Here is a 23,155-nt window from a genome sequence, read left to right as displayed (position 1 = left end):
TTCACAGTTATACCCTTTATAGGCTATCTACAATATTGAGAAAATACTGTTATTTGGGTTTTCTTTTAAAGACTACTCCTAAATTTGGGTGTGGTCCACAACACTTTACACTGTAGTGATAGTCTCCATCTTGCTTCAAAAAAAATCTCTCAGGCTGTGTGTGTACACGTATGTACACGTACAGACAGCTCGGTGGTAGAGCACTTGCCTAATGTGCATGAGGCCCTAAATTCAATCCCCAGCAGCATAAAAAAAAAAGTCTCAGGGCCAACAGACTAATCGCAGGCTCATTTTTGTTTTTCTTTTTTAGTAGTAAGGATTAAACCCAGAGCCTCATGCATAATAGGTAAGCATTCTATTGCTGTCAAAGCTCATGATTTTTTTTTTTTTCTTCCAGTACTTGGGATAGAACTCAGGAACTTGCACTTGCAAGGCAGGCACAGCACCACTGAACTAAATCCCTGGCTCCAGTGCTCATGGTTTTAACATCTGGACTATCTCTCTTATCAACTGTTCCAACCTACTAGACTGCTGACCCCACTGACATGAAAGGCCTTCAAATCTAAATTGTGGAATGTTCAACAGGGGTTGATGCCCCAGGGAACTGTCAACAGACCAATGGAATACAACAAGTTGTTGAGAAGTGAGACATATTATATCATCTCTGAATTCCAGCTGCTACCCTGAAATCACTCCACACTTAGCCTCGGGTGAAGGCAGTACAACATGTAAACCATCTTCTATGACTCTGAGCTTACCCAGCTGGAAGAACAGGCATGTCTCGCTAATCAACTGAATTTTCACCTAGGGCTCTTACAAGAAACAATCAACTTCCCTTTGGGCCTCTTCCTTAATTTACTACATTAATTACTGTAACAAAGGAACTGTGTCATTTTCTCAAGTACCACAGCTCCCAGCCCACATCTCCAGTGGAGATCAAGGAACAGAGGTAGTGCCAACTTGAGAAGATAACCAATTCAACATAGCTCATGTGACTGTGTGTCACTTCAGGACAGAAAAGTAAAACTGTAGCATCTCTGTCTCTAAGTCTCTATACGCTGTAGCTCATGAGTAGTTTTATGGTCCTTACAGGCTGACATTCTGACAAAGATTATGACCTACTGCACTTCATATAAGTAATGGATACTTCCAACTAGGAAATGATATTCAAACAATAAACACAACCAACTCCTAGGACCCCCCCCCCATGTACAGATGCTCCTTGATTCACAATGGAGTTATGTCCCAATAAACTCATATCAAAAAAGTCCAAAACGTATTTCATATGCCTAACTTACCAAATGAACTCCATAACTTCAAAACACAGTACAGAGAGAATTGTCATTTATCCCTGAGCTTGTGTGGCTGAGTGGGAGCCGCTGCTGCCCAGCATGATATAGTATACATATGTAAAAACTAAGCTGCACGTTGTGCGTGGTGGTGGTGCATACCTGTAATCCCACCACTTGGGAGGCTGAGGCAGGAGGACTGACACAAATTTGAGGACAACCTAGATAGACTACATAATGAGTTCAAGGCCACCCTGAGCTACATGGCAAGACCCTGTCTCAAAATAAAACAAAAAACAACAACAAAAAAACTGAGCTCCACACAAGATTCATCCACTTAGTGCTCTTTCTATATATATAGTATACTTTATTTTTTTCTAAATGAGAAAGTATCTATGAGCATGAAAACTGCCTTACTAAGTCATGGTTCTGGCACTAAGGTAGCATTATACTTACTAATTTTCAGGTTTGGGGGATTAAATACAAGGTCTTGTGCATGCTTGGCAAACACACTACCACTGAGCTACATCCTCAGCCCCTTTGAGAAGCATTCTATGTAAAGATGCTCGTACCATCAATCTTTACAGGTTAGGATATTTAGAAGGGTGACAAGAAGGGAAGGAGAGAGAGAAGAAAGAAGAAAGACATGAGAAGGAAAAGGGAGGAAAAGGTAAATAGAACCTAACCAATTTATACTCAGTATTTAACTATATTGTGAGATTTATAGATCTGTCAGAATCTGAAAGAATTAATTATTGATAGGGATATAACTAACCAAACACTGGGGTAACCAATGACATTAAAACGGGGGGGGGGGGTGTGTGTGCACAAAAAACCAGAGTGGTGGTACACTATTGTAATCCCAGCATCCTGGAGGGTGAGACAGGACGTTACAAGTTTGAGGCCAGGCTGGGCTACTTGTGAGTCTTAAAATTTAAAAATGAGGAAGAGAAAGAATCTTGGAGCCAGGGGTGGTGGTGCATGCCTGTGATTCCAGCATTTTGGGAGGCTGAGGCAGGAAGATCCCAAATTTGAGCCTAGATTGGGCAATTTAGTGAGACCCTGTCTCAAAATTTCAAGCAGGGGTGGGGTGTCATGTCAAGCAGGGGGACGAGTACGGCTGAGAATGTAGCTTAGTGTGAAGGCCCTGGGTTTAATCCTCAATCTCTGCCTACCCTCTCCACACATATACAAAAAGAGCTGAGGGACTGGGGGTAGCTCAGTGGTAGAGTATTTGCCTAGTATGCCTGAGGCCCTGTGGTGCCCTAGCACCTCAAAGTGGGGAGAAAAGCTATAGATTATTTTAAACGCATCTTTAATAAAGCCTTCACATCCTTTGGGCACCAGCTCCAGCATCTATTTCTTGGGGCCACCGGCATAGGCAGTAACACAAATATTAGACAAACCCAAGAGAAGGTTTTTTCTTTATTTAGTTTTGAGTCTCTTCCTAACGGTGGCCAGCATATCTCTGGAGGCACACTGAGCTAATTTTTCTAGGAATTGCTTACTAAGATTCCTAGTTTTCTTTGGGGCAACAATTGTTAGCTAGAAGTTACTCATCCTTAGGAAAGTGGTTTAGGTTTCCCACCTATTTTTAAATACAATTCTTGTCTATGGTAAAGCTCATCTACTTTTCATCTCATGCAGTCAAGATACTTCTGAAGTATAATCTGAACAATCCGGGGACCTAATTTCCTGGAAGAGTTTAATGTCATGGGAAAACTTGACTATTTCATTTATGTAGGTCATTTATTAAATGTCAAATAAGATGAGTGTTATTGCTTAAACTCTTTCATACAGAACTTATCAAGATGGTCTTTGGGGTAATGCCATGAGGAAGCGAAACCACAAAAACAAAAAAACAGGATCCAGAAAAATTCAATTTGTTCTATTCTCCTTAGACGTGTAACAACCTTGGGCAAATTTACCTGCATCTACCTGAACCTCTAATCCCATCACTCAGGAGTCTGGAAAAGGAAGAGCACAAGTTCAGGGCCAACCCAGACTCAGCCAGAGGCCAGGAGCAGACCCTGACTCAAAAACAAAACCAAGGAAAACAAAATACCAAAAACCAAGGACTGATATAATTAGAATATGATATATAGTGCAATACTCTCAGTAAAAACTACAACAGCAAAAAACCCCAAAAAACTACAACAGCACCTTGAAATCAAACTTACTATACTGTATTTCTACATCAAAATATTTACTTGAAATAGAACAAAAAAGATTATAAATATCCTATTGTAGTCAGATTTGTGCCTATCTTTAGAAAATAAATTTACCATTTTCAGAGCGTTAAGGTTTTTAGAATTGAAAAGAAGGGACTATGAAAGGATTTTAATTGCCTTCGGCCAGACCTTGTTAAAAGTCTTTCAAACTAAACAATGTCTACTGGTAATAATTCTGTCCACATATAATTATTAATGATTTGTCACACATGACATTTCTTCATATTAAACTAGCCTAACGCCTTGACCCCAATAAGTTGACACAGTATTACTGGTACCAAGGCATTTCACTCTCCCCTAACCCCACCCCACCAGTACTGGGGACTGAATCCAGGGCCTTATGAATGTTAGACAAACACTCTACCACTAAACTACATCCCCAGCCCCATTTCAATCTTTAATCTATGTTTTACCAATTTTTTTGTATAGTACAGGTTTTAGCCCCTCAACCCCAAGCCTTTCTTATGGACAGAATAACATTTAAAATCTACACCAGTCCTTTAGTATAGTGGTCATGCCCCTTACAACATGATGTGATAATCTTTCACTATACATTCCACAGTTTATTCCTGAATTCCTCCTCAATTCTTGGATAAACTTTATCTCATCAACTTTATTGATTTAACTTTTAAAAAAGAGCTTAGGTAGCTAGAGAAAAAAATGTTTTGGAATACTAAATAAATGTCAACATTTCTGGGATAATTTCTGAGCCTTCTTTGTATTTTTCTATACTTTCTGTTCATAGTAAAAATGATCTGCTCATTCTAGTCAGAGAAAAGAAATTGTTAAACCATTGATCATCTCTTGATCTACAAGCTTTACTCTAACTGGGGGATGGGTGAGGGGGATCCGGAGGTAGAGACTCTTGTTTTCATCCTTGAATGGATCTTTCACACAGTCAAGTAAGCAGTCTTACTAAGTCACTAGCTGCCTTTCCATTTCTGACCTGTGTTCTGAAAAATCAAAACCAGAAATTCTTACCATAAGTTGTGCAAAGAGACACTGAATTTGTCTTTCTTCTTTCACTTAATTTCTAGATTAGGCCCAATCATTTTATGGTTTTCTTTGGCCTCAATGGAAAATGTTTCTAATTTTTTAAAAGATGCTTTTCTTCCTCTTCACAGCCTCTAAGACTATCCCAAATAACCACTTATTTCATATGGTCCTTTTGATCCTTTGTTAGCTTAACATGAACTTCATATATGGTGGTTTTAAGTCTAAACTTCCAGTAGGTAATTTACTTAAAATATTTCTTTCTACTTTTCCTTGTACATACATGATCATAGCTCAAGTTCCTTAACCTGGATTCCTAGATGATAAATTCTGTTCTTCCTCTCTCTGCAGAATGCTGAACTTAATTATGATATAATTACTATTATCTACAGAAACCTGTATCAATTCTTGTTTATTCCTCAGGGTAAAATTCAGGTTATTTCTGTGCTTTGTAGGTTCTAAAATGGCCAAATGTAAGTAGTAAGTTTATGTTAGTCAAAACCACATCTTCACATTTGCTATCAATGAACTGTTTAACCCATTTATGTATAAATAAATAAACCCTTCATTACTTGTATAATTTTGCAACTTTTCTAGGTTCCATTAGCATTTCCAGCTCAGTCTCCTCATTTTGATTAGAACAGAGACACTTTTATTTAAGCAAGGATTTCAATCCTTTAAGCTTCCACATGCCTTTTGTTGTAAGAAAAAAATTTTTTTTAATTGTTTTTGTTTTTAAGAGATAGGATTTGGCTATGTTGGCCAGGCTGGAGTACACTGGCTACTTTTTAAACTCATTTTTGTAGTTCTGGGAATCAAATCCAGGCCTTGAGCAAGCTAGGCAAGCATTCTGCCATGGAACCACAAGTTTGGCCTCTGCAGTGGCTATTCACAGGTGTAATTCCACTACTACTACTTTGTGTGGACACCTGACCAGCATAGGACTCTACAGCCCCCAATTCCTGGGCTTGAGTGATCCTCCTGCCTCAATCTCTGGAGTAATTGGAACTACAGGTATACACCACTGTGCCCAGAAAACATTTTAAAATATTAATACTGTCTGTATAAAAATGTAATCCTTTGTTGTCTTTATCATTCCTATGAAGTTTAAAGCCTAGCAGGACTACATCTCAATGGTCAGTCTCCTTCCATCAAGTATCTGAGATGTGAATTAAATCATGACATTATTTTGCCTGTCTAGAAAGAAAAATTATATAAGGAATGAAAAATGACACTAACAGTGTTTATGTTTAACTGTTTAAGTAAATCTAATGCTTAAAATCACACAATCAGGTTTAACATTTGGTTTTAGAAGAAAATGTCACCTCACTATTATGTCACTTAGCCAAATATGACCTTGTTAAAACTGAATTTCTTTCTTATGGAAAGGCTTCATAACAAAGAGAATACTGCCAGACACTGCCCTTCACTTCCCAACCTGTCAGGCAGTATTCTGCAACTCATCTGAAATCCACAATGCTTGGATTTATAACTGTTAGGATTGGAAGGGGGTATAAATACAAACTACAAAACATTACTACAAAGAAAATAACAGCAAACCAAGCCAATTTCAAACTCTTAACTAATGAAAGTAATAAAACTGATACCCTTCCAACCACTATAAGAAAAACAACATACACGTGAATTAACCACTGAAGAAAAAAACCAAAAGCATATACTTGCTGGCTTTAAAGATCACAATAACAAGATTGACATAGTAGTGCACACCTGTAATCCCAGCACTCAGGGAGGCTGAAGTAGGAGGACTGCAAGTTCAAGACCAACCTGGGCAATTTAGCAATTTAGCAAGACCCTGTCTCAAAGGCTCTGGGTTCAAACCCCAGTACCCCACCTCCCAACCTCTCCAATCGCAACAGTAATAAGTTATTGTACCACTTAAGCATATATAGAGAGACTATATGACTTCAAGTTCATATACAAGAAGCAAATTCTTACTGAGAAATATAGTGGAAAATTTGCCTAGAAACCCACCTTTTTCTTAGCACTCGAATGTTACCTAAAAGTAAGATTTTTCTTAGCATGGATGTAAGTTCATTAAGAACTTTTAGGGGTCCGGGGATTTAGCTCAATGGTGCTGCACCTGCCTTGAAAGCGCAAGGTCCTGAGTTCAATCCCCAGTAGAACTTTTAGGGGTAGGGATACAGCTCAGTGGTATAATGTTTGCCTAAACACACACAAAGCTCTGGGTTTGATGCCCAGGACAATGGGGGTGGGAGGGAGGGGGTGTTCAATTCTAAAGTTACGTATCAAAAGGACTACATTTCTACAAAATGGTTAATGGGCCTTCTTGTGCACTTGCAAGTGGAAAATCCAGTGGTATAAATAATTAGAAGTAGAGAAGACAGGTCCCAATATATCCTGTACCTCAGCTACCTCAAAGGACACACAGGGTAACAGGCTGAGAGCTTGATATCCACAAGCTGCACCCCACATAACTCAAGGAAAGAAATAAGACATTCTATCTCTTATATATTAGGTAGAAATTTTAGTTTCCAAACAATTAATAAGAGAGCTATCTGGCCTAAGCAACTGTTTCCTATTAACTTCATGTATGAAAAAAAGGGAAGAGACAACAGGAAAAATGAAGTAAAAAGATTTGGAAAGGGCAAGTAAGGAAATTATAAGAACATTACATGCTCAAGTCAAACAGAATATCCAGACATCATGTATGACATCTTCATCTTCAGGCTTCTGAACTAGGATTAGAGACTTCTAAAACATAATGTCATGTGTTGAGAGGAAATCAAAGTACCACAAACCTGAAGCTGGGAGCACAGTGCACACTCTGAAAGCTTAAAGAGCTACCCCAAACCAAGTTGCCGAGGCTTCACTAGAAAGAGGGACCATCACGATCTGGGGCTTTTTCTTCTGAGGAATGAGAAAATTCAGAGGCCTAAGTCACCTATTGCTCCAGGCACCCAGGCCCAGTCAGAAGGCTAAACCCCAACCCTCAGGGAACTGGTTATAAGGCCTCCAGTTCCACCCCTGGTGTCTTCCAGACATGACTGACTACAATTTTCACCCTGATTAACTTCCAGGAATGCCAGCCAGAGGAGCAGCCAGGAGAAAAGAACATAACAAGTAGCGATTTCCCTTCTTTGTCAGCTGGACCCTGGAACAACTGCAGACACTGCCTCTTTCTATTAGCTGGGCAAAAAGCACTCATTAACCTCAGGCAAGTGCCCAGCAGCCCAGTGACAGACTAGCACTAACCATCTTAAAAGCTGCAATGCTCCCAATTCCTTTTCTAATGTTTCTCCCACATTCCCAATTCCCCTTACTCTACTATAGTTTCCTCCACATCATTTATCATCTTCTTAATGCTATATAATTATTATTTTTATCTCCATGAAGTTGAGTTTTTAAAATCTATTTTATTCACTAATTATCTTCAGTGGCTAGAGCAGGGTCTCACATATAATAGGTATTAAACATTTATGGAATGAAAAGGAGTAAATAAGAAAAACTAAAATGACCTCTCAGAGATCAACAACACTCAGAGGACCCAATAATGCCTTTATTCCTCTAACAGCACCAGACTGATTCTTGTGATTAACCCATTTTGCCTGCACCTGTATGCACCCCAGCCCTGCCTTCAAGTTCTCTGGATGTATGGAACCACAGCACTGCTACAAGCAGTAAAGGCAACAAAACTCACCCTTGAATCTGAAGGACTTCTCAAGGCTTTCACAGTCTGCAATATCCTAGTTTATTCAATTTGGGATAAAATGTGTTGAGTGAAGTTATCTTAAAAGGAGTATGAAAATAATCACAAGAAGTTTCCTTTTCAAAAGTTAAATTCTAATTCAATTCAACAAGCATTAAATAAGCGTAAGATATTTTCAAAGCACTGGGCTACGAGCTATGGGAGACAGAGGAACAGAGAAGACAAGTCTCTTAGGAGCTTAGAATGAGGGAGGCAGAAAATATATTCTTAAACTATTAAGACACTATGTGATAAAGTGCTATCACAGAGATCCTAGCCAAAAAAACAGAGGTATAAAGGACAATAAAATAAATTCTAGAGACAGAAGAATGGGAAGAAGTGGGGGTAAAAAAGGTTTCAGGAAGGAGATAAAATTTCTTTGCTAGGTTGAAAGAAAAGTTGGATACTGAGCTGAAGCAAGGAAGGGCATTCTAAAAAAAAGTAAAAAACCCCAAAATCCTCAGGTACAAAGACTGAAAAATACAAGGTATATTGGAGGAATAGTAAAAAGATATAAACAGAGTGAGAACTACATGAAACAGGGCTAAGGAAGGCCAGGTTTGTTTAAGACATACATGATCTTGAACACTGACCAATGTAGCCAATGAGAGTCAGTAATGGCTTTTCAGCAAGAAATGAAATGCTCAAAATTGCAAATTTTTTTTTTGGTACCGAGGATTGAACTCAGGACCTTGTACTTGTAAGGCAGGCGGTAGAACCACTGAGCTAAATATCTGGCCCACAAAATTGTAATTTTTAGGCTGGGCATGGTAGTGCATCTCTGTAATCCCAGCATTTGGGAGGCTGAGGCATGAGGATTGCCACAAGTTTGAGGCCAGCACATGAGTTCAACAACAGTCTGAACTACCTAGCGTGAGACCTTGTCTCAAAAAACAAAAAACTAAATTTGTAATTTTTAAAGTCTATGCTGAGTTTTTTGTTATATACTCTTCTAGAACCATATTCTTTTCTTTCATAGCATTTTGTTTTTGTTTTGTTTGTTTTTTGGTACCGGGGATCGAACTCAGGACCTAGTGCTCGAGAGGCAGACAGTGGCACCACTGAGCTAAATCCCTGGCCCTCTTTCATACCATTTTGGCTCATACTCATATACTGCATTCATTAGTCGATAGCCTCCCCCACTTGACTACATGTCCAAAAAGGATAGGGTCCATGTCTGGCCTAGTACATGAAGTACTCAATAAAAATTAATTCAATGAATAAGTAAAAATTATAACACAGCAGCAGAATGTAGTATGGAATACAGAAAGAGTATTAACCATGAATTTATTTCTGTAATGGAGAAGGTGAAGGCCTGAACTATGTAACATGAAAAAAGTGAGATACACGGCAAGATATTCAATTTAGTGAGTGATCACTTGTGCTGGTGAGGAAGAAAAGAAAGGAATCAAGAGTTTAGAGCCACAACAACTGGAAGAATAGTAATGTTCAGCAGTGGAGGTGAATCTATGGCATGCATGGTACAGCTGGCTGTATGTTACTGAAAACTCTAAAAGGTTCGCCATCACTGGCTTAGAGGAAAAAAGGATAGGCAAATTTCAGAAATTATGTTCTAGAAGTATATATGAAAGCAGACGCCAAGTAGGAAAAAATTCACCCTTTCCTGTACACCTTTCAGATTTATATATACAATTCCATTTATCTTCCTTTAGTTCCATTTCTCATACCATTCTTTAGGTCTTTGATCTAGAAGTGTCAATTCTAGGACAAAGATAAATGCTGAGTTTTACATCAAACTTCAAACTCTGTAACTGAAGTTTACAAGTTATATTCTTAGTCAGGTGTGGTGGCACACTCCTGTAATCCCAGCACTCCAGAGGCTGAGCAGGAGGATTGTTGTGAGTTTGAGGGCACCCTGGGCTACATAATGAATTCACAAGGGCCAGGGATTTAGCTCAGTGGTTTCGCCGCCCAGGCGCAAGGACCAGAGTTCAATCCCCGGTACCAAAAAAAAAAAAAAAAATCAGACTGCATAATGAGTTCACACCAGCCTGAATTACAAAGTGAGACCCTGTCTCAAAAAACAAACAAACAAAAAACAACAAATTATACTCTTGAATGTCCACTTCAGCTCACATGAAAGGTCATTCCAACCAGACTCAAAGTGCCCCACCTTAGAAATGTTGCTAGGAATGCTACTGACAACACACCAAAAGTCCACTAGCTGTCTTTTATATAGAATAAAGCAGGCACCAATGCGTTCCTCCACAAATACCGAATGACAGTCTAAGAAATTATAGGAATCAGCATGCAATGTAGTAAGACCATACAATGTGGCCCAACTGACAAGAGTCTGGATTTCATGTTGTGGTTCCATATCCAAAGATTATGCGGCATCTACTCTGGCCAACTGCCAATCAAATCCCTCATGATTCACTTGATATTTTTTTTTAACCCACCCACAGAAACTACCTACGTTTCTAATACAAATCTTTCTAAAATCTCACCTTCATGTACAGCGCTTCCCAAAATAATTTTTAGATTAATTGGAAATTAGTAATGTGCTACAGATGGCTGAGAGTAAGGCAACCATTCCTAGAACTTCTCGAGTCCAAAACAAATAGCTCTGCCCATCAAATTTTCCTATTCTAGACTGATAGCTATTTTAACTGCAAATTTAAAGAGCAAAGGCTAGGGCTGGGGATTTAGCTCAGTGGTTCCGCCGCCTGCCTCACAAGCACAAGGTCCCTTTCAATCCCCGGTACCAAAAAAATAATAAATAAATGAATAAATAAATACCTACCTTTGGAAGTCTCAAATCTAAGAATTAACTGGGAAATGTTGATACAAATCCAAACTTAGGGGAATAACCACTTGGTTATATAATTTTATTCCCTTAAAACTGCTTGGAAAATGGGGGACAGGTGTAGTCTACATGCCCAAGGCTCTGGGTTAGATTTGCAGGACTGCCAAAAAGAAAGGAAGGAAGGCAGGCAGGCAGGCAGGCAAAAGAAGAGAAAGAAAACTGCTTGAAGGCGGGGGATGTACCTCAGTGCAAGGTCCTGAGTTTTATCCCCACCATCACACACACAAAAAAATTTGCCAAATAAAAACACAGTGGGCAACTCGTTTTCAGCTCAAAGTTAACTCAAAGGAAGGTTTCTACTGACAGGACAAAAATGGAAAAATGCCCAACTGGTCTTTGCAATCAGTTCCACTGAGCTCAATGGTTTCAGATATAAGAAATTATTAGGTGGGCATGGTGATATATGCCTGTAATTCTAGCTACCTGGGAGGCTGAGGCAGGAAGACTCCAAGCTTGAGGCCAGCCTGGGCAACTTGGTGAGATCCCGTCTCAAAAAAAAAAAAAAAGGCTGGGAATGTAGCCCAGTGGTAGAGTTCCTGCCTGGCATGTGTGAGGCTCTGGGATCAATCCCCAGTAGTGAAAGAGTGAGTGACCTAGCGAGTGAGAGAGAGAGAGATATTGATTATTAGATTCCTGACTGAAGTCCTTTCTTAGTGACATGTGGCAAGTCCTTCTAGATATAATTTCCTTTCTTCAAGCTAAGGTTCTTTTTTGGCAGCTTTCTGTTTTCTACTTCTGTTATAAGCACACTAGAGAAAGGCATGCAAAAGTTGGAGAGCCTGCAGAATGTCAGCCTCCAAAAAGAAAAGGTAGTTTAATAAAAAGTACAGCTTTCCAAACAGCAGAAAGGAGTAAGAGTCAAGTCACAAGGAACTAAAGCTGTACTCACTAGCCCTTCTGAATACTAACTATATTTTTGACACACCAATAAAAAACTACTCATTTATGTCAACCATTTTGCCGTTTTCCCATCACCCATTTCACATCATTAGAAATTCTACAAATGTAATCTTAGAGATCATTTTACAGATAAGTAAAAACAAAGGAGTAACTTCCAGAAGGTCATACAGTTAGAGGCACAGTTATGATCAGAACTTGGGTTTTATGACTCCCAATTCTGATTTTTCCTGTTTTGAAAAGTTATACTAGTAAAGAAAACACATTATTAGCTTACACAATATCTTAACTGTAACTAAGCTACCCCAAAATAAAATTTATCCCAGGCTGGTTTTTTAACTCAGTGGAAGAGCACTTGCCTACCATGTATGAGACTCTGGGTTCAATTCTCAGCACCACTAAATAAATAAAATATCCCCCATACAGGGAACAAAGTGTGACAACAGGAAGCAAGTACTCCCAAGTCCAACAGAAAGAAGCAACATTTGTTCATAGGTACAGGGGTTTAAGGGTGCAACCTGGGACATATTTTCTGAGGTATTTCATTACCACCTGCAAGAATGTGTGTCCTGTGGTTCCATCAAATATCCTTCAGGAGGCCACAATGACCCTTGTGGCAAGTCTTAAAAGTGGTACTTCTGGCACCAGTACACTGATAGTACAAAAGGAACCCAAATGTGGTGTCAAAAATCAAGAAGAAAGGAAAGTTGAAGGAGTGGAGACATTGCTGAGAGCAAGTAATTCCAAAAATGAGGAATAAAAATCCAAGAAAGAAGTTGGTCAGACACTAACCACCAGAGAGCACAATAAAAAGAAGGCAGTTTCAGAGCCTGCCTGGCATCACACAGCTCTCACCTGCAAAAGAAACAAGGAAAATTTCTTGCAGAGACCAGAGGAAAATCGTATGTTTGCCCCGGAGCGACCTACTAGATATGACCTAATAGGTATTTGCCACCTCTTATTTCTGGGACTCTGATCCAAGAACAAACAGCAAGAGAACCATGAAAAATCAACCCTGTTGGATCTGGAGTTCTGCCTTGACAAGATATAAAGCTCATTCATACATCTGACTGTGCTCATGAGACTGCAGTTCAACTCCTGCTGCTAGAGCACAGGGAGGGGGGAAAGAAGATAGAAAGCGGTGAGAGGGAAGGAGGTGGAGGATCTGGGTTGTGACTATAATAGCTACAGTAATTAGAGTGTTTCCAAGCTGCTAGAGAAGTCTTCAGAGCAGAGAATTGGGAAGAGATGGGGGAGGGGAAGAAGCATAAGGAAGCAAACTACTGAGAATGCCAGGAAAGGATACGGTGGTTTGTGAATAGTTTAAATGAAACGAACAAAAAACTGTGATAGCTTTATATGGGAAAAATCAAAAAGTTTGTATTTTCCCCCAGAAGTGAATACTAAATAATTAACTGTTATCACTAGGCTACCACTTAAAGCCAGGTTACAAGCCAGATTTAAGATCTTACAAATGTCCTTGTCTCTGCAGTGTTCTAAGGTCCCTGACCTCAGTCACAGTTTGCCTCATTTTCTCTCAAATCTGTGTCTCCCTCTGACAAAAAGGTCAGAGCCTTTACGTGGGCTGATGGAAAAGGGATTTCTGAACTGTAACGCAGTTAATATGATTTATTTCTCTTCAATCAACCATTCATTAGTACCTTGTAATTTCATTAAATTATGTTTGTGTGTGTGTGTGTGTGTGTGTGTGTGTGTGTGTGTGTGTTGAGGCATGTTTCAACAGAAGGAGCACATACAGAAAATGACAGCTGGGTGTGGTGGCACATGCTTGCAATCCTAGCAGTTGGGAGGCTGAGGCAGGAGGATCACTTCGAGTTCAAGGCCAGCCTGGGCTACATAGTGAGTTTGAAGCCAGCCTGAACTACACAGCAAGGCCCTGTCTCAAAAAACAAAACAAAACAAAAACTAAAAAGAAAAGAAAAGGCCTAGAGGGCACTAAAAAGGTAAAAAAATAAATATTAAGTAATTTGCTTATAAATTTTAGGTACCATGCCAATGCCTTCTACAGTAGCATAAACAAGTGAAAAATAAAATAAAATCACATTAACATAATATAACAATGATTGGGGCTGGTGATTTAGCTCAGTAGTGCTGCCGCTTGCCTCAAAAGCACCAGGTCCCGAGTTCAATGCCTGGTACAAAAAACAAAACAACAAACAAACAAAAAAATACATTGATCCTCTGTAAGAAAAATCTGAGATTTTTCAGAAAACCTCAAAATAGAAAGTTATCTTCCAAGTTATAGGAAATGCTATAATTATTTTTAAAACAAATACTTAGCAGAGATAATTCCTTAACATTTTGCCTACTAATGATAATTTGGTTCTAGCAAGTGATGTTGGTCTCAATGTCAGAGAAAACAGTTACACAAGTGCTGGGAAAAATTAAAAAGGGAATAAAAGAAATCGTTGAAGAGACGAAAACTTCACGTAGAGAATTACCTTCATAAAATAAAAACACAGGAAAATTTCTTGATAAGCCATGTTAGGTAGAAGTAACACAAGAAGTCAATTATATCCTTTGCATAAAACCTTCTGAGTGTATACTCCCAGTGGGCCAAATCTTTTCCACCACACTAAAAGCAAAGAATTTTCTGTTTCCCATTTCCCTCTAATAAACAAGTACTAGAAACACTGAATTACCACTATTTCCTTCCCATTCATCGGGCATAAAGCCAGAACTCCCAGAAATACAATAAGGCCATGTAGGACCATGTCTAGGGCATGCTATTCAGTACTCTAAAAGAAAAAGACAGAAGAACCTCTTTTCTGTGTTCCATTATCATCTCACTAACAAATCAACAATAGGCATTAAGAAATGTGAAACAAAGCGCAATTTCACACATCTGAACTGAACCTAAAGCACAGAAGACTAAGTATTTTCTTGTCACTGTGGCATGTGATTCCTCAACCACCTGCTCAATAATCCCTCTTCAGCGGCACAGCTGCTGCCAACTCCACATGCCTTGCTAGGCAGGTGCTGTGGTGCATTACCTGTTCTCTAGTGAGAGAGTCCTTCACTGACACTTGGTGGACCCAGAACCTGCCAATCAACATCACCTATCTTCATTTTGTTTGTCACAGTCAACTCTGTCAGAGAGGTATTATAAAGCACAGTTAATACACTATGTGATTTTTGTATTTTGTGCAGTTTGTTTTTAAAAGAAAACTGGTTCTTAAAAATCAAGTAGAAGTAAGAATTAAGCTCCCATAAAGAAAACTTGCCAAACAACACGAGGCTGCCCTAGCTCAGATCAGCTCCATCTGCCTGGCAGTGTTCCCATCCATGCCAGTTTTCCACAATGGAAATAACAATTGTTCAGCTACCTTTGGAGAAGGACAAAGTGGCAGTGAAAGTACCAAGGTACCTAGCAGAGAAGTAGAAAGGGAAGGCAGAGTGGGAGGTTCTGGAGAACAAGTATCAGTCCTGTATGTGGTCTCCATACCTGAGCTCAGGCAGTAGTGTTGGGGGTCAAATAAATAAGGAGTGGCATTTCCACTTGACAGAGCAATCAGTAAACCCCTCAACAAATTATCCTGTTCCAGTCATTTAGTTGCTATATGTTAATTGCAACATAATTACCAGGAGCCAAAATTATGCTTCCATATCCTCATACAAAAGAAACGCTAATCTGTTTGGCTATCTACTCCTCTCATAAGGAAATATTTCCTACCAAGAAGTTGGGAGAAAAAGTCAAAGTGCTCTCTGAAAGACAGTCACAATCAGGGGCCCAACTCTGAAACTACTAAACTTAATCAGGGCAAACAATCTGAGGCTTCTGCCTCCTCTGTCACCTGACAGCATTGGCAAGTAAATGCTGACAGATCCAAAATAAAAAGGTTGGAATCAATTGAGGCTTCACTCAAGAGACCTAGACAGCTCTAATATGGCCTTAAACAGTTCTGTTATCAAAAAATATTATGGGGGGCCGGGGATTTAGCTCAGTGGTTTTGCTGCCTGCTGTGCAAGCGCAAGGACCCAAGTTTGATCCCCGGTACCAAAAAAAAAAAAAATATATATATATATAATATATATATAATGGTAAGAACAGTCTATTCTCTATCAAAAGCCCAATACCATCTAAGTGGCAGGCCATCATTTTAAGAACTTCAATGAAATAAAGGGATAAGAGAGGCACCACAGACTATCTCAGAAAGATCTTTACCAAAACCGAAGGCTAAAGTTCCTATTCAATAATACCCAGTTGGTTGGGTACAGTGTAGTATGTTCTTTACGATTCTCCTCTCATGATGAGTTTTATTTCTGAGCACTTTTTAGAGAAGTTTCTTTAAGGCCCTAAATGGAAACCTCTTTTTTAACCTCAAAAAATTTCTTACAAAACTAATAGTTTTGTAACCTACTACTATTTGGACACTTCTATAAGATACACAAGGCTTGGATTCCTTCTCGGTTGTTCTCATTCTTCTCTCATTAATAATTCCTAAAACCTAAATGATATTTTTAATGTCTCTTTGGCAAATTCCTCCTTCATATTGAGGCAGATAAGGGACTTCCTACACAATGAGCAAGACATCTCCTTTCACTACAATTAAAATGATTACAAAGAAAAATTGTTTTGTTTTCACGGCTTGTCTAGATAGGTAAATTGTGTGGCTTTTTTTGTTCTGCAGTTATTGAGCAAGAAGTCACCATTTAAAAAGGCAGTTGGTTCTTGGCTCCCTGTCTTAACTCTGCACAGGTTTTTAGTGGTGTCCCTAAACCAAAAACAAAAATCACTGCCTAAGTGTCTCTTTTTTAAAAAAATTCAACATGATGGTTCAAGTAAGAGTAGAAACCTCCCCTTGCAGTCTTCTTCCTTAAAGGTTTGACACAAACACCTGAGTCCAGCGTCCCAGACGCTACTTCCACAACTTAGTACAGGCTAACCAAAGAGGCAGGCACAACATGGCTGGCACCCCTATTCTTCTGAAAAATGTGTGCCAATGAGCTCTGCATTGTTCCTCTCTCAAAAAAGAAGAGCCTTTCTGTCTGGCCTCCTCCAATGGCAAGCCCCAGTTTGGAAAAAGAAGAAAATGGCACTGAGGAGCCTGGGAGATGGAGCATATCCAAAGCTCTCAGACGAGACTTGAACCTATGACCTTCACTGTGTACACAATAGGCGGGTGAGAGGGACCGGTTATCTCTGCTGCAGCAGTTCTCAGCCCTGGGGTAGCACTCCCGATAAAAAGACATGACTATTGTGTGTGGCAGCAGAGTAGTCATCTCCTCACAACAGCCTAAACCAGCACTCCCTCCAAGACAAAGCAGCAGGGGTGAAATTAACTCAAGGCTGCACAGCAAAGCCTAATACAGAAAAGAGAGGCCTGCCGGGGCTCAGAGACTCTCCTCAACCCCTGGGGCTCTGGACACACTGCTGAAAACAGACAGGCTTCCTCCTCGTCTTTTCCACTCTCATTTAGGTGGGAAGCTGTTTCTTAGAGAATTTAATCATCTGTGATTTGTTCAGAAATATTCCCCCTGAAGGGCTCTGATCTCTCCACCCTGTGTGAGCCTAATTCCTAGAAGCTGAAATGACTGTTTGCTGCTGCCTGTTTCACAAACACACATTAATTGGTCAGATGTGTCTCCTCCTCCTCAACCCCAGAGGGAGGAAGGAGAATCTGAGCAAAGCACAGAGATGATCCAACCGTAATTACACATAAAGGGAAAGGAGGGCAGCATGGGTTTTCCAAACAGGACAGGGTCACTAACCTTCCCGGGGGGGGGGGGGGGGTTAACAAGGATAGCCGTTAAAAGTCCAGGCCCGGGGATCCCTCCATCTTGAAGAAAAGGACCCGAGTAAATGTGACCCGGAGCCGGGAAGGGACACACACCCACAGCCAGCTTACGCCGCGCTCCGGCCACCTGGCTGCCCCCTCCTGGGCCGCGCACTCGCCGGGCCCCGCGCCCCCAACTCCCCGCTCGCTCCCACTCGCCCCGGGCCCCGGGCCGACCCGGACTCGCCTTGGATACTCGCTGGCCTGCACCCCGAGCCCCCGCCTGCCCCCGCCCCCGCCCCTGCCCCGGCCAAGCTCTGAACTTCACCTCGCGCCCCGCGCCCCTCCCCCACCCAGCAACGACCCCCGCGCCCGCACCTCTCCCCCCGTTCCGCCCGCCCCCCACTTCCTCCGCCCAGCCCCCAGGCTCCCCGGGCTCCTCCGCGCCGCCCTGCTCTCCTCCCCCGGCCCCGGCTCCACACAAAGCTCCGGACTCACCGCGCGGCTGGTCCCGGGAGCCGCCACCGCCGCCCGCCCGGAGCCCCGGGCAGAGCGCCGCCGCCGCCGCCGTTGCCGCCGCCGCCGCTGCCGCCACTACGGGCCCGAGGCCACAGCCGCCGCCGCCATCCGCGCGCGGCCCCTCCCCCGCCCCGCCCGGCTCCGGCCTCCGCCCCTCCCCGCCGCGCACCCCGCCCGGCCGGTGCCGCGGTGTCCGGGCCGCGGGTCCCTCAGCCGCCGCCGCTGCCGCCGCCGCCGCCGCCACCGCCGCCGCGATCCGAGACAACCAGGGCCACCAGGAAGACCCGGACGCTGGATCGCGAGGCCCTTGGATCCGGATTCCCTGCGGGCGTGGAGTCTGGAGCGGGTGAGCGCAGGGGAAACCCGGAACCTGGATAGCGGAGCCAAATCCTGGGTCTCGGAATGCGCGGTCGGTCGAGACGGGCCCGGATTAGAGTTGTGGCTCGGGAATGCTGGAAAACCCGGCGAGCTGGTTGAGAGATCAGGTCGAGGAAACCTGGGTTGGATAGGCCGAACCTAACGCTCTCTGTGTGCAGAGGGAAAGTCTCGCTGGACCGGATTTCTCGCTGCGAGGTCTCTGGACAAGCGCTGTACCTTAAATACAGAAGACACCATTTCCGACGATGACCTTCAACCGTGGGGCGCAGAGAGGCCTACCTGGGGTCTGAGCGTGAACGTGCACAAAAAACAGACGAGCAAACAGAGCTCATGATAGTTTCATCCTTTTCATCCCATAGTTGAGCAAACCTTCCAATTTTTTTATCCTTTGTTCTCATTTTTCCCCTTACAATTACCACTTGTTTTTCCGTACAAAGCAAGCATTTCTAATCCTCCTGGATCCCTTTGAACCCACCATTCTGTGTCACTAAATCTTGCTGCTTTTTATTACTTATTTAAAAGCTCCTCCTCCCTCTTCTCCTTCCCCCTCCCCCCTCTCGCTGGGGATCTAACCCAGGGCCTCTAGCGTGTTAGGCAAGCGCTCTACAATTGAGCCACATCCTTGGCCCTTACTATCTAAGTCTTATTCTCTCCTTCCCAACCCACCATTCTATTGCTATCCATTGTAACTTTTATCTTGCCTTATCTCTGATTGCTCAACTATCTAGTACACAGTAGGCATTCAATCCCTGTTTACACGAACCTCCATTACTTGTGAAAGAGCATATTCTTCACAACCTGCTAAACTTTCACCTCCTGCCTTAGCAAATTACCTTAATTCTCAAGGCTCCCCACTACTTAACCCCTAGTATGATTTTCCCGTGTCCCTTACCATTTTATTCAGCTTTGCAGTTATCTTAACTTTCTCTGCTTATCCTGAGGCATCCTTCACCAGTGCCACTTAAGATATAGCATGTGCCTGGCAGATAGAATGACTCATAAAATCCCTTTATTCCTCATCTCCATCTCCACAAAAAGGAAGGTGGGAAAGATGAAAGGTAAAGACAATGCTAAGCCTGTCTGGTCTAGGAACCTTTGGTCCACCAATATTCATTGTTCTTGGACAGTATAGGGGCAGAACTGATGCTAGATGACTGCAAACTTACAGTCTGCACTGTATGATGTTACAAGTGAAGACTGATCTACTTAGTAAATAGAGAAAAAACGGTTTCATGTTTTAAATTTACATGTGACAAAAATAAATTTATTTACATGTGACATATTCAGAGCTAAATATTCCAGTACTCATTTCCTCCTGAAGGATCATAACTAATGGATAGGACTAAACTACAAAAGTAAGAGGAAAAGGGAAAGTGATTTCTACAGTTTAGTCAAAGAAAGCCTGGGAAAAAATCACTAAAGTTTTGTTTTTCCCCCCCGCAAAAAATTTTCAAGGGATCAATAGTTTTGACTTCCTGTACCTGTGATCCAAGGACTGGCAAACTATGGCCATAAAAGAAAAGAGACACAGGCCAGGGATTTAGCCCAGTGGTTCCGTTGCCTGCCTCGCAAATGCAAGGACCCGAGTTCGATCCCAGGTACCAAAAAAAAAAAAAAAAAAGAAAAGAAAAGAGACTCACCACTTGTTTTGATATGTCTCATGAGATAAAAACAGGTTTTCATATTTTTAAATAGTTAAAATAATCAAAAGAGCTGTGGATTTAGCCCAGTGGCACTGCACCTGCCTTGCAAATGGAAGGTCCTGAGTTTGATTCCCATTCAAAAAAAATCAAAAGAATACTCTGTGACATAAATATTTCAGTGTATGTAAATAATTGTAGCCATGCATATTTACTTACATTATCTGTGGATGCATTTGCACTCTAACAGCAGAGTTGAATAGTTGTAATAGACTGTATGGCCTGTAAAGCCTAAAATACTTGTGATCTGGCCCTTTATGGAAAAACTGCCAACCCTTGCTCCGGACAAGCACTGGCAGATAGAACTTTTTGTAAAGTGAAAATGGTCTGTATCTGTGCCGTTCAGTTTAAATAGCCACATGGGTCTGTTTGAGTGCTTGAGATATGGTTAACAGTGAAAGAAGAACTGAATCCTTAATTAAAATTAATTTATTTATTTTGCAGTGCTAGGGACCAATCCTAGGGCCTTGTGCATCTTAGGCAGGCACCTGAATTAAGTTAAATAACCATGCAGCTAGTGGCTACCATATTAAACAGTAGAGCTCTAGACTTTTCTCAAATCTTATGTGTTTACTTTTTGATTCCCATGCCAAGATTACTCTTTTCCTGCAACATATTTCCCTATTAATCCTGTTACCACCTCCTCCCCATTTTTGACTCTAAGGGAGGTGCATTTTATAGGTTTTCTTTCTGGGTTCTCCCATAGTCACAGCCCTAACCCTAACCAATTTCATCCCATGAATTAGGCCACATTAAGTGCACATATATTAAGTGGACATTTACACAAATGTCTGTGTCAAAGGATGGCACTGCAGCTATGTATTTTCTTTGCGAGAGAGTGGGAAAGCCTCCACAGGATGAATCCCTTGTTGCTGCTGAGCCTGGGAGGTGGCTCACCTCCCTCCTAACACATTCACAGAAGTTGAAACCAGCAGATGTGTACTTGCTCTTTGAATCGCAAGGAACAAAACGCCTCCAGCATTGCACTTTCTATCCTCCTCCAGGTCTAACAGACTGAAGTTCACGGATTTCTCTAGTTTAATAGATGTCTGCTTTTTATAGGTGTCTTTTAGCTGCCCCAGAGAACCACCCCGTACTGTCTCCATCTTGGCTAAGAGCTCTAGCAAAAGCATTTTTTTAATATTACTAAATTAAATGGAATCCACATTAATGAACTTTAGTAGAGACAGTAGTTAAAATGGAGAAATTGAGGGTTATAACTCATAAAAGCCCATAACTTTATAATTATTTGTTAAAGTAATCTAAAGTATAAATGTTTTTATACCTACTCCTTAGGGAAATGGGTTTCTGTAAACCTTTAGCTTTTTTTTTTTTTCGGTTTTTTTTTTTTTATGATTTCAGTTTTTTTATTCAGTATTCTGCAATTTCTAGCTTATTAAAAGAGAAGGGGCACCTAGTTTTCTTTCTCTAGATTAGCTATAGGAAACAACTCAAAGCAAAAAAATCCTTACTCTATTCCAAACACCTCACTGCAAGGCCATGGTCTCTAAAACCCTAAGAGAGAAAGTCTGTGGTTTCATACACATCCCACTAGAAGCTTATATAAATGAGACTGGGTCCTGCATGGAAAAACAAAACAAAAGTGGATCCTTTTTTTTGTTTGTGTGGTACCAGGGATCGAACTCTGGACCTTGTGCTTGTGAGGCAGGCAGTGGAACCACTGAGCTAAATCCCAGGCCCCCAAAGCTGATTCTTTTAACTATACAAATTGATAGCAACTGGACCCAGCCATCCAAAAGGTGGCACAGTTATTGAGGCTGCAACAGAAAACCAACTGAGAAACACGAGACTTCCCTTTAGGCCAGACTGTCCCAGAGTTAGGAGTCAGAATGAAATGTTGTAAAACACCGACAAGCTATTCCCGGGCAAGTTTGCACTTCGGTTGCTAAGAATTTCCACTAGGCTTTAAATTATGCTATTCATCACTGAGCAACTGAGGTTCACCTACCCTCAAGCTTCTCCCACACTTCCTCCCCAGTGTCTCTGTGAATAAAAGAGAGACTTTATGCTACCACCACCATGTGAACTAAAGACAGGCTTTCACAGTCTAACCATGAAAAGAAGTTTCCAAGTTATTCTGCCATTTACTCATGTGGTTCCAGCTAAGTATTTTGGATGCTGAGGTGGGTTCCTGTAAACTTGTAAAGTTCTTGTAAACTTTGTTATCACAGCACACAAAATGGTCGCGTAACATCATCTGGTGCAGCTCCTGAGGTTTTTCTTTAGGCGTACACCCACTATCCATCCAGGTGGAAAAGTCAATCCAGATTCCTGTGTGCCGGCTGTCTTAAACACAAGGCAGAGTAACTTTTTTTTTTTCCTCCCTAGGATCTTTGCCTCTTGCCTTTCAGTTTTATTTTATTTATTTATTTGTTTGTTTGTTTATTTTTGCTACTGGGGATCAAACTCGGGTCCTTGCGCTTGTGCAGCAGGTGGTGAAACCACTGAGCTAAATCCCCGGTCCTCAGTTTTATTTTAGTATGAAGAGAGTCAAGACAACTTAAGCACAGAATTCAAGGTGCTATTGCTTGGTAAACTATTAACTGCATAATGAACCCAGTATGTCATTAATCGTAGGGTCTGCAGAAGACCAAAGACTTTTTCCCTCTAAAAACATGTCATTAGTTGTCCTTTCCACTTTTCCCACAGAGGGTAAACAGAAAAAGAAAGCGAATACTGCATGTGTGCATCACCGGAACAAGAATCTAGCGAGTTTTCCCTGAGAATCCAGAGTGACCCTGCAGTAGAGTGCCTCAAGGTATGCAACAAGCAGGGTTCACAGCTGAGTGAACATCAATGTATAATGAGTAGAGGCATTTCAATGCAAATACACGC

The 23,155-nt window shown here is 41.4% G+C and overlaps 1 protein-coding gene and 1 long non-coding RNA gene across 6 annotated transcripts in view; one reads left to right on the top strand and one right to left on the bottom strand.

Annotated features, from left to right (window-relative positions):
* The window catches only part of Znf609 (zinc finger protein 609), a 205,607-nt gene extending 187,249 nt beyond the window's left edge, over nucleotides 1-18,358 (bottom strand). For 2 of the 3 annotated variants that reach the window (XM_087199124.1, XM_087199125.1), the window contains exon 1: nucleotides 18,201-18,358. The gene's annotated coding sequence lies outside the window, so the exon portion shown is untranslated. The remainder of the gene's footprint in view (nucleotides 1-18,200) is intronic. The other variant, XM_087199126.1, reaches the window with a different exon arrangement.
* A 39-nt stretch (nucleotides 18,359-18,397) lies between these two features.
* The window catches only part of LOC110344134 (uncharacterized), a 55,686-nt gene continuing 50,928 nt past the window's right edge, over nucleotides 18,398-23,155 (top strand). For all 3 annotated transcript variants that reach the window (XR_015446503.1, XR_002386458.2, XR_002386457.2), the window contains exons 1-2: nucleotides 18,398-18,567; nucleotides 22,970-23,078. This is a non-coding gene — a long non-coding RNA (uncharacterized LOC110344134). The remainder of the gene's footprint in view (nucleotides 18,568-22,969; nucleotides 23,079-23,155) is intronic.

The sequence above is a fragment of the Heterocephalus glaber genome, unplaced genomic scaffold (assembly GCF_053883595.1).
Source record: "Heterocephalus glaber isolate CG9 unplaced genomic scaffold, H.glaber_assembly_v1.0 deba00001689, whole genome shotgun sequence".
Classification (NCBI taxonomy): domain Eukaryota; kingdom Metazoa; phylum Chordata; class Mammalia; order Rodentia; family Bathyergidae; genus Heterocephalus; species Heterocephalus glaber.
This window is presented reverse-complemented; position numbering and strand designations above follow the sequence as displayed.